Source organism: Vespula pensylvanica, chromosome 20, assembly GCF_014466175.1.
Source record: "Vespula pensylvanica isolate Volc-1 chromosome 20, ASM1446617v1, whole genome shotgun sequence".
NCBI classification, from domain to species: domain Eukaryota; kingdom Metazoa; phylum Arthropoda; class Insecta; order Hymenoptera; family Vespidae; genus Vespula; species Vespula pensylvanica.
The window spans coordinates 2,796,705-2,809,244 of record NC_057704.1 but is presented as its reverse complement, the minus strand read 5'-3'; the positions used below and the strand labels follow the sequence as shown (position 1 = coordinate 2,809,244).

Here is a 12,540-nt window from a genome sequence, read left to right as displayed (position 1 = left end):
AGATAGATAGATAGATAGATAGATAGATAGATAGATAGATAGACAGATAGATATGTGGTTAGGGTGTAGCCTGGCTGTATCGATTAAAACGACCATATCGACTGGAGATTTATACATGATGATACGTACATAAGTACGTACATACATATGTATGTATGTACTTCGTCTTTCTTTCTTCTTACGACTCTCTCTCTCTCTCTCTCTCTCTCTCTCTCTCTCTCTTTCTTTTACTAGACTATATCCTATGACGAAAAGGGCCAACGAAAATGTTCCCTCGTATCGTACTTCTTATTTGCGAAAAGAAAGAACTCCCTTCCTCCGTTCTCTCTCTCTCTCTCTCTCTCTCTCTCTCTCTCTCTCTCTCTCTTTCACAGGATTTATCGTTACCTTCGTGTCGCGTTATACAGGCTGACGCAAAATCTCTTTTCTAACTCCAGGTTTCTTCAAACTTGACAATTACATCTTGAAAGCATACGAGCTCATCATTTTTTCAAAATTAACATTTTAAAATTTAACATTTACAATTTTCAATGATCAAAATTAAAATACTGTGTGTGATAAATTTATTATAGTTTCCGATAACGTGGTCCTTTTTTTATATTAAATAAATTTTATTTTGTTTTTACAATTTTTTATCATTTTTCTTTTCTTTTCTTTTCTTCTTTCTTTCATTCTCTCTCTCTCTCTCTCTCTCTATATATATATATATATATATATATATATATATATATAAATTAAAAAAACAAAATGAGTAATATAATATAATATTATAACCGAAACAGTCACAATCGAATACGATTTATACTTTCATCCTTTTTTCATTTCTCTTTCTCTTTTCCCTTTTCCCCCGCCATTCTTTTACAAATTTTTCCCAGAAAAAGTACAGTTTATTATTCGAGGGATGACGAAGAGGCATCGAGCATACGAATTTAATCCCCACTTTTACCTTGGAATATTTCGGAATTTCGATTATCGGTACCGATATTATCGTACATATATACACCTACATAGACAAACAGATACATAGATAAATCTATCATTTATTTAAGTACACCTATATACATATATACATATACATACATATCCATCCATTATATCCGTATTTTATCAGGTAATACCTTCCAACTACTAAGTTTCGTTTAGTGTGTGCGTTTCTCCTTTATCTCTACTTTCTTTCTTTTTATTTTCTTTCTTTCTCTCTCTCTCTCTCTCTCTCTCTCTTCCTCCCCTCTAACTACACCCTCACATCACCCAACCACCCTATTCTCTACCAACGATCCCCTCCTCGTCTTTATGTTAGAACGAAGGGTTTCACGTTCTCGGACGGATTCATTGCCGCAACTAAGCTCTGTCCCGGAATTCTGTTTTATCCCTTATTTCCTCGCAGCTTCGCTTTCCAACGGAATTCGCGAAATATTCCTACAACATCTGACGGAAATGGCGCATGCTTCGAGTTCATCCACCATATTGCTATCCACCGAGTTTCCTTTTCTATCTATCTTATGTTATTCTTCACTTCTTCTCCCACCTATCTGTCTTTATCCTCTTCTTCAATACCACCATCACCAGCATTCTTTTTATCAAAACCTCCCCTCCTACTCTCTCCTACCCCTTTCCACCCCCTTCCACCCTTCCCACCTTCTCTTCGTATACTGAAAAATATCCTTCTATTTTTTCGTAAACTCCTCACGTATTTATATACTTATTTAAGATATGTACCTATATGTATACTTGTGTATGTGTGTGTTTGTATGCACGTAGTTTCGAATACGTTCAAATAAACAAACGTATATACGTACGTACGTACGTACGTACGTACGTACCTAGGAACGAACAAACAAAATATCGAACGATATACAATTCTCGAGTTTTCTCGACTTGGAAAATATTCGATCGGTCGATAAAATAATGTTGCAATGTTTAAGACGTAATATCGTGGAGAGAGGCTGGAAAATGCAGGAGATCACAAATCTCTGGGTTTCATTTTTTTAAATTAATTTTTTGTCAATTCGACAATAAGTATGTCCACTTTGTTTTTGTAACTTCGATGTTAATTCTCTTCTTTAGAAATATAATTATTTCCATCTTCTTTTATTTTCTTCGTCGATTAACTCCAAATCGATTTTGTTTTTGACTATTCTTTCTTCAATATTTGTACAATTCTATTATATATTGTATTATTATATCGCATTATATATATATTATATTATATTATATTATATCTTAGAATATATATAATTATATATTTATTAAAAATATCATATATATTTTTTATTATATATATATTTATATAATTATATATATATATATATATATATATATATATACATATCTCTTTTCTTTTATTTTTTTTTCTTTCTTTCTTTTTTCAACAGTATCTATAATTGTTAGAGACGCGTTGCGGTGTAATTAAGTGAATTAAGCGTAGAAAGTTTCATTATCGATTGATCGACGAGACGAAATTCAGTGGATCGATAACACCGTGATCCTATCGTAAGAATCAAATGGTATCGAGATGTCGAAATAGCGAGCTTTTGGAAGGAGAGAAGAAGGGCGCTAACGATAGCTACCAGACGTGATTGGAATTGAGAAAATTCCTAGAATTCCCCTAACTCGCGATCTCGAAAGCTCAGACGACAACTCCGAACTCTCTTACTAATCGATTCGTGAGAAACTTTCTTCTAACGAACATTTCTATGTCACTGGTAACGCGGATTGATTTAAGAAAAAAGAACAAAAAAGAAAAAGAAAAGAAAAAGAGAGAGAGAAATAACAAAACGTATCGTCGTCGTAGAAGAAAATTAATTTGCGTCATTTCTTTCGTTCGACGTACGACTTTCGACCGATGATATTCTATCGATTAATATCACTGAATGAAGAAAAAGAATAATAATCAAAAACGTCCACTTTATTTCGTAACTTCGATGTTAATTCTTTTCTTTAGAAATATAATTATTTCCATCTTTTTCTTTTTTCTTCTTCTTCTTTCATTTTCCTCGTTATAGTTTCCTTCGTCGATTAACTCCGAATAGATCTTTTTTGTTTTTGTTTTTGATATTGTTATACTTGAGACGAAAGAAACATTGTTCTAATAAGATCGTTTCTAATGCCGATTCGTTTTATTAATTAAATAAAGTGTCATGTTAGAGGTAAACAAAAAAATAGTATTTTTTTTTTTTTTTTAATGTTAATCTCACGATACTTAATGATTGACAAAACACTCTATATATATTTTTCTTTTGTTTGATTTACTCGGTATGTAAAATAATGGATGATTCGTATCGACGAGATACAATCGAAATAAATAATACAGTAATGTTAATAACGAAAAATGCATATGAAGGACGTAACGATTAGAATCCGTCAGATAAGAATAATCATTGTTATTTTAACAAAGAGAATTAGAGAATTTGTCGAATGAATATTTATCAAAGTTACGATTTACCTATTACCATATTTCTCATTAGCGTTTTGAAAAGATTATGCTTATGTTTTGTTAATAGGTACGATAGTTAGTTAGTATTTGCGATTATCGACAATTAGATAATTATCAGCGAATGTTCACAATATTGCTTTCGAAATTACAACTATCTATATATATAATACGTATAGTATTATATAAATTTGATCTTTTGAAAATTACGAATATTCGAGATTTAATTGTTTTTATTGCATAGGATATAAAGATCATAAAAAAAAAAAAAGAAAAATAGTTGTAATTCTTTATTATGAGTTCATTTATGAGATACGGAATAAGTCGAGTTGGATAATAATAATAATAACAATAATAATAATAAAAGGAGAAAGGATAAAAGAAAGCATCAACAGAAAAAAAAAAAAGAAATAAATAAAAAGAATTCTCCATGGAAGATAAATATCAGCAGAATTGTTTTCGTATTAATACTTACGAGTATTACTCACGAAACGATGAATGTACTCGTTAGAAATATTGACTATATATATAGCAAGATATAATCCCCGAGGTTCGATCGTTCTCTAATATTTCAAAGAATAATAATTCTAGTTACGGTAATGAGGTCCAAATCACTACGAAAAGAGGAATAAAATAATGAGAGAGAAAGAGAGAGAGAGAGAGAGAGAGAGAGAGAGGAAGCTTCGGAATGGTTTCCGGCGATCGATCGATATTAATGGCACTCTAAATAGACATCGAAAGCGTTGATTTTAACGTGAAAACGAAAACGTTGCAAAAATTTCGTATAAATAAATAAATAAATAAATAAATAAATAAATAAGAAAAAAATAAGAAAAAGAAAGAAAGAAAACAAAAGCTCCGTTTATTCGAAAAGAAGTTGAACTCTATATATATTGAATATTTCGTTTTTGATAAAATTTTGATAAATCTATCGATTCGTTATAGGAATAAACTATATTTATGTATATGTGTGTGTGTGTGTGTGTGTGTGTATATGCATTTAAAAATGAAATCGAGACTGAATATTAAAACCTTCGGCATTCGATAAATTTGTCGAATGCCATAGTAAAAAAATAATTTTACTGCAAAGTGACGGCCTTTTGATATTGTTGCTAGCTGGAAGAAGATTGACAAAGAAATAAAGAGAGAGAGAGAGAGAGAATTAATATGACGAGTATATTACCGTGGCGAAATATAACCGGTGGACCGAAGAAGATAAAAAGAAGAGACAAAAAGAAAGAAGACAAAAAAAAATACAATTATTTCGTTTATAAGATCGTTTCGTTCGCGATGAATCGATCGAAGAAAACAACAACAACAACAACAACAACAAAAAAAACAAAAATAAAAAAAGAACAAAATAAAAATTTATTCGAATAAATTCGATCGAGACGAGAAGGGATGCAAAAGGAAACAAAAAAAAAAAAAAGAAAAAAGAAAAGAAAAGAAGAAATAATATCAAGAAATGAAACAAACAAACGAACGAACGAACGAACGAACGAACGAACGAATGAATAAAAAAATATTTTCTATCTTTCGATTATTATAGTCGTTTCTTACAAACTACGTACGTGTTACTACGTATAGAAATAAATAAAAATAAGTGAAATATAAGAAATTATGGTGTTCGATGTAAAACGGTAACGGCCATTTTGGGAATAAAAGGGCGATGTAAGGAATGTAGGGATAGTAGAGAGTACTATAGAATACAGGCTGAAGGGAAAAGAGGAAAGAAAGAGACGGAGAAAAGGGTAAACGTGGTTTCCTTGGCAAAGGGAGATATAAATCAAGCGCGAGGGTTGAGTCGAACTAAAGTTTGAATGAAGAAGAGTGTAAGGTAGATAAATCAAGAACACGAGTGTGCGATCATGTCACAGGGCTTTCATGGCTTCGGGCCCTTTTCAAAAAGATCTTTACTATCTCTAGTTATTCTCTCATTTCTTTCTCTGTCTTTCTCTTTCTCTGTTAAGCTGTCTTCTCAACTCAATTCGCGATCTCTCTTTTTAGTCGTTTTAAGCTTCGACTTAAGAAAATGAACTCTTTTTCTTTTTCTTTTTTTTCTTTCTCTTTTTTCTTTCTCTTTTTTCTTTTTTCTTTTTTCTTTTTTCTTTGCATCAACGCTTTAAACCATTCGATCTTCTTAAATACGATCCGTTTGAATTTCATTTGAATTTCATTAACATATTTATCATTAAAATATCATTCATTTTTTATTCCGTAATAATAACTTATTGTACGTATGTGAGTTGGTTCTCTTTTTCTTTCTTTCTCTCTCTTTTTTTTTTTTTTTTTGTATCACGATATATCAATCTTTGTGACTTCTCAAATAGTTCGTATTTGTTACGTTTCTTTTCTTTTCTTTTTTTTTTTTTTTTTTTTTTTTTTTTTTTTTTTTTTTTTTTTTTTTATTGGATCGTTCATATTATTGTTATTATTAAGTAATGAAGCTTTGATCGGCGAAGAGTTTCTTCAATTTTGAAATAGTTTGGAGTTTATGAGATTCGTTAGATTCGTTAATAGGCAATCACTTTTTCTCAATAAATGATAGAAAATCGTGCGTTAACGAACAAATTTATACTATAAATATAGCTGAAATACGCACACATATATATATAGATAGATAGATAGATAGATAGATAGATAGATTTTTTTCATATATATATATCGAATTTTATTTAATTATCTTTTTTAATTAATACACGATATCTCGATAAAATATTAAAATATTGATTTCTGATTCGCATCGATGTGTCCGATAAACGTCTCAATTTCTGAAATATCTTCGTGCATATGTATTTTATTTTAACATTATTCGCATATATGTACTCATTTCGTGTTAATTAATATTGTATAATTAGTGTATGAATTAATTTATGAACCGATACGATTGTATATAGGTACGAGTCGATCTCAATAGATCGATTGTACTTAATCGAGGACCTTTCACAATATCGATTCGATATTACTATATTTTTCCTACGAACTTTTCAATCGTTATCCTTATAACTTATTTCAAAGTTTCTAATTATTTGGAAAGAAAAAAAAAAGAGAAAGAAAAAAACAAAGAAAGAGAGAGAGAGAGAGAGAGAGAGAGAGATCGAATTAATTATTATAATTAAAATAAAAGCATCCTATGATGGACACGTTAATATTGGAAATGGTTGCTTTTAACAAGAAAAAAAAAAAAAAAAAAAAAAAAAAAGAAATAATTAATACTACGAAATCAATATTATTAAATCGACAACATGTAATACATACATAATTAATAATTATATATCAACAATACACGACTTAACTATTCGTAAATAATGAATACAAAAATAAACATTTACACGTTTTATCACTTAAGATATAACATCATGAATTTTTAAAAATGTAATACATATTAAAAATCTTTAATTAATCCTATCTTTTTAACATATTGCATACATAAATATACATGTACGAATACAAACAAAATATATGTACATGTGTATAAATATATATAATACACACACACACACACACACACACACACACACACATATATATATGCATATCATATTGCATACAATCTACCATAGCTCGAATTTTCGTTTCTTTTTTTCTTCTTCTTCTTTTTCCACTTCTTTTATTCCAACTTTATTTTTTTTTTCTTTCTTTCTCTCACTCTTTCGTATTTCCATGGCACGTGCGCTCACATTGATCTCTCATGCACGAGCGCGCTCGCGAGCACTTTTATATATGCGCGAATACCTAAGAGAAATGCTTTTACCCTCCGTGCTTGCCTATTTTTCCTAACTGCAGTACGCGTACACACACACACACACACACATACACACACATATATTTAACATGTTTCCTTCTCTACCATCGCATTAAGTACTGTTATGTTTTCGAGGGTGTTTATACCTTTGTGTGTGTGTGTGTGTGTGTGTGTGTGTGTGTATATATATATATATGTAGATATAAGGGTATAAATATATATCTTTGTCGAATAAATTCATTATCAAAAGATCGAATAAAAGTATTGCACGCTCTTTTGTAATTTTTTTTTCTCTGTTCTTTTTCTCACTTTTTTTTTTCTTATCTCTGCTCATATAAGCGATAATGATTATTAACAAATTTAGTCACGCATGTGTGTACACGTATATATATTTATTGTAAATAGGAGAACTCGTTCTGAATGAATTCTATCGATATATTATTAATACTTTTATTATTGATTTATTTATTTATTTATTTATTTATTTATTTCGTATTATTAGTATCATAGCTCTTACATCTTATTATTAGTAGTATATTTTATTAAATAAAAAAAAAAAAAAAAAAAAACAAACAATAAAAAGTAGAAAAAAAAATTCTATCGATACATTATTGATAGTTTTATATCATTATTTAATACTTTGTATTATTACTATCACAGCTCTTACATCTTATTGTTACTGATATATTTTATTAAATAAAAAAACAAACAAACAAACAAACAAACAAACAAACAATAAAAAGGAACCTTTAAGTAGAAAAACAAATTCTATCGATGTAATATTGACACTTTTATATCATTATTTAATACTGTGTATTATTACTAATATGTTTTATTAAATAAAAAAAAAAAAAAAAAACAACAATGAAACTTTTAAGTAGAAAAAAAGATTCTATCGATATATCATCGATACTTTTATATCATTATTTAATACTTTGTATTATTACTATCACAGCTCTTACATCTTATTGTTACTGATATATTTTATTAAATAAAAAAAAAAAAAAAAAACAAACAAACAAACAAACAAACAATAAAAAGGAACCTTTAAGTAGAAAAAAAAAATTCTATCGATGTATTAATTGATACTTTTATTTATTTATTTATTACTTTGTATTATTACTATCATAGCTCTTACCATTATCTTACTATTATTAATATATTTTATTAAATAAAGAAAACAATAAAAAGGAACGTGAGCGTTATGCCAATAACGATTTAATGCTTCGATATATCCTCTTGTATCGTCACATTCCCAGGAGCTAATTGCTGCGACGGATAAACCACGAGTCGTGATGGTATGGCGATCGTATCGCAATTAATGGAACGGTATTCGCTTAACGGCATTAATTACAGGTAACTACCGACCGATTTAATAAATAATCTACAAATTCATAAACGCGAATAGAATGATAATGTATTCCCGGGCCAATCAAATTTCTGAATTCTCAAAATCCGGTAATCCGTCCTTTCTCTCTTTTTTTTTTTTTTTTTTGATCGTTTTCTACCTTTTTTCCATTTTATATATATATATATATATATATACATATTTTTTTTTCCCGCGTTTTTCTCTTTCTCGTATTCCATCGATTCAATTATTCCGTCGATTCGACGTAAAACGTACGAATTGCGAATTCCCACGAATTTAAAAAAAAAATCACCGACACCGAAACGATACAGATTAAGACCCGTTATGAAATTAACGAAAAGATCCATTCAAATTCGATCCCATAATATTTATATAATATATCCTAAGCTGAAACTTTTAAAGATCGTACGAGATAATATAAAAAAAAAAAAAAAAAAAAAAAAAAAGAGAGAGAGAGAGAGAGAAAGAGAGATATTAGAAAATTAGAGTTCGTTCGATGAATTGAAATATGTAACAATTTAATCAAATTGACAAATTCGTTTCAAAAAAAAATTAATTTTAATCAATTTAACAATTAATTGACAAATGTAACGATTTAATACGTTTTGCCAAGAAGAAAATTTATATCGCTATGAAACACGTTGATGAACCTGCAAAATATCTTTCTACGATTCTTAATAATTATATTTTTGTTCTTTTTTTTTTTAATTTTACCGGACCGGATCAGACCGGACTGGACTCGACTCGATCTATTCAATTTAATTCTATTTGATCCTACTCCATCACCTTCGTTCCTTTTCGCTTCTATTCGATCTCATTTCATCCTATTCAAACTTATTCAATTCTGATTGGTCCTATTCGGTCCTATTCGATCTTATTCAACTCTATTCGATCCTATTCGACTACGTTCGATATTATTTCGTCCTGTTCGATCTTATTTAACCCTATTCGACTCTATTTGATCCTTTCTTGTCCTATACTAAAATTTACTATTAACTATCGGTAAAACAGAGATCTATCTGACCGGTCACAGAAATAAGTCTCCATTGTTATCAAACTGTTGTCGTATTTTATAAATTTTTAAATCTTCAATTTTTCATCGCTGATAAATTTGCTGCGAACGACAAAAGAGAAGAAAAGAAATTTATTCTTTTATACGTTGGAAACTTACTTATTTAAAAAGTTTCCCCTTCAATATCTCAATTCAACGTTCATATAATTCTTTTTGCAAGAATCGACAAGTGTTTTGAAACATTTCGTTTTAACGTAATTTTTGAAATCATTCGTTACATGGACGATATGTTACAACACCTTTTTGTCGCTTTTACTTTGCGCACTAACGTGATCTACCACTGTTCCTTTCCAAAACACGATACGATTTAAGAAACGTGAATAACGAACGTTGTGTACGATAAAATATCATTGATTTCGAATTAATTTTCACCCATTCGTTATGAGGAAAGATTACATATTTATTAAGTAGAAATTAATTCGAACATCGCACGCACGCACGTTACGCACGCACGAAATTCTTTATTTTGAGTTCTTAATGGATCTTGTAATAATATCGTTATTTGCTCATCGAATTAATCTTTTTTATCCTTTGCATTATTCCTAAAAAAATAAAAAGAAATAAAAGATAGATAAATAAAATGTCATCTCCTTTTTTTATCGACAAATAAACAAAAGTGTTCTGTCAATTGCTATTATTATTATTATTACTATAATAATAATTAATTAATAATAATAGTTTACTAGAAATTATGTAATAATAATAATAGTTAATAAATTAATACTATTATTATTGTTATTATTATTATTTATTATTTATTGATATTATTTAATATATATATATATTATTTAAATTGTATTTTATTATTATCTTTATTATTGTATCTATTATTATTATTATATCCTTTTTTATTGATAAATAACAAAAAGTGTTTTGCCAATTGCTATTATTATTATTATTAATATCGTCACCATCATCATCATTATTATTATCACTATTACTATTATTATTATTATTACTATAATCAATTTATCGATTAAAAACCATTAAGTTTCAATTCGTTACAATTTCGTAATCCTTGAAACGTAAGAGGAAATCGTATCCCTTATATAAACTCGTGTAAAACGAGAAACTACGATAGAATGTAGATAATCGAAACGATAAATACAGACGATCGATATTTCCGATTACATTTTCCAAAAGAATTAACTAAAACTATTATGCCGATTTATTTCATTCGATTCTCTAATAATTAGATAGCAAGCACACGAATCGTTCCTATCGCTTTTATGGTCATAGTATTGCACTTATCTACTACGTACCTACTCTACGTAGGTACTTACACGTAAGGGAATCCATTCGGAACGATTACCTAATCTATTTTATGATAAGGACTCGCGAACGTTCGAATAACACGCAAACTCTTTCTACCTTTATCGTCGTTCATATTAATTCGTTTCGAATAAAAAGAAAGAAAAAAAAAAAAAAAAAGAAAGAAAAAAGAAAAAAAAGTAAAAAATAGAAAACAAACAGAGACAATAAAAGAAATGCAAAAAAAAAAAAAAAAGAATTGTTCTCGACCAATACGATACTTAAAATTTAACACGCTCGATCTTGATTGGACAAAAACGCGGATACTGTTCGTATAAAAAAAAAAAAAAATAAAGAAAAAAGAAAAAATCGTAAAAAATAAAAAAGAAAAAGAAACATTCATTTTCGTCGAAACGATTACGTCAAGATATGGATCGTAAATGATCGTATGTAAATACATATGCACAGGTAATTACCGCGAACGGTACAAACGACTTCTCGATAAGCTCCCATCGTGATCTCTCTCACGTCTGCCAATTTTTTTCTCGTTAGTCCTTCGTACACTCTCATAGTTCGGATATAAAAAGTATGCGCGCGTCGACCTGGAAGATCATCCAACGTAGAAGAACGTGCGGTAGACGAGAACAGTTTTCTTCTATCCTTTCGAATACCGTGAATTTCGTCGGAATTCTTCCGAAAATTCACGGAATTCCATACTAACAACTTCTAGACCTCACTTTTTAAGAGCGATGAGGCGATGGGCCCGCTATAAGGGTAAAAGGGTATAAAGGTAACTCGTCTCTACGCGTCCAGAAAAAATTTTCATACGTTTTTCTTTATTATCGTTCTTTCTTTTCTTTTCTTTTTTTTTCTCCTTTCTTTTTTCTCTTCTTATTTTTATCTCCTTTTATCTATTTCTTTTTTTTTCTTTTTTTTTTTTTTTTTTTTTTCCTTTTTTTTCTCTCCCCTAACGCACATACCTAAGGCTCATACCTATTCATGAAAATTCGTCAAGATTGGTAACGTTGATCGAAGGAATTATTTATGAAAATTTATTTTATGCGAAGTTGGATATTTAGATCAGGTATGTATCATCGGTTATTTCGGATATTCAATATTTCGTATTATAAAATTTGGTTTGGTCGATAAATAACGATGAAATGGGATAAGTTTAGAAGTTAGAGTAAAGCTAAGAGTAGACAATTTTTTAAGAGAATGAGTATGTATGCATATCTATATACTCACACACACGATCATACATACATACATACATACATACATACATACATACATATATATATATATATATATATATATATATCACGATCATTATCACCGATATATCGCATTGTCATCAATGAATCGTTTATCAAAGTACATAAGTACTTTCGTACATAAGTAGTTGCATTCGTATGTACGTATGTATGTACTAGCTAGCTACCTACCTACGTACGTACGTACGTTCATACGTTCATACGTTTGTTTTTACTCAGAAATTTATTCGGTCACGATGTCCCATGAATAAACATTATTCGCAGCGGCATGCTAATTATTCGCCAATTATTAATGATAATAAATTATTAACCACGGTGGAAAGCGTTCGCCAGTACGTACTGTGTAAGTGGAAAAGGATAGGAGTGAAATAGAGAGATAGAGGGAGATAGGCTGAC

The 12,540-nt window shown here is 29.2% G+C and overlaps 1 long non-coding RNA gene across 1 annotated transcript in view; it reads right to left on the bottom strand.

Moving 5' to 3' along the window:
- Positions 1–12,540, bottom strand: part of LOC122635999 — a 62,852-nt gene that overhangs the window by 34,085 nt on the left and 16,227 nt on the right. The gene's annotated exons all lie outside the window — the stretch shown is intronic.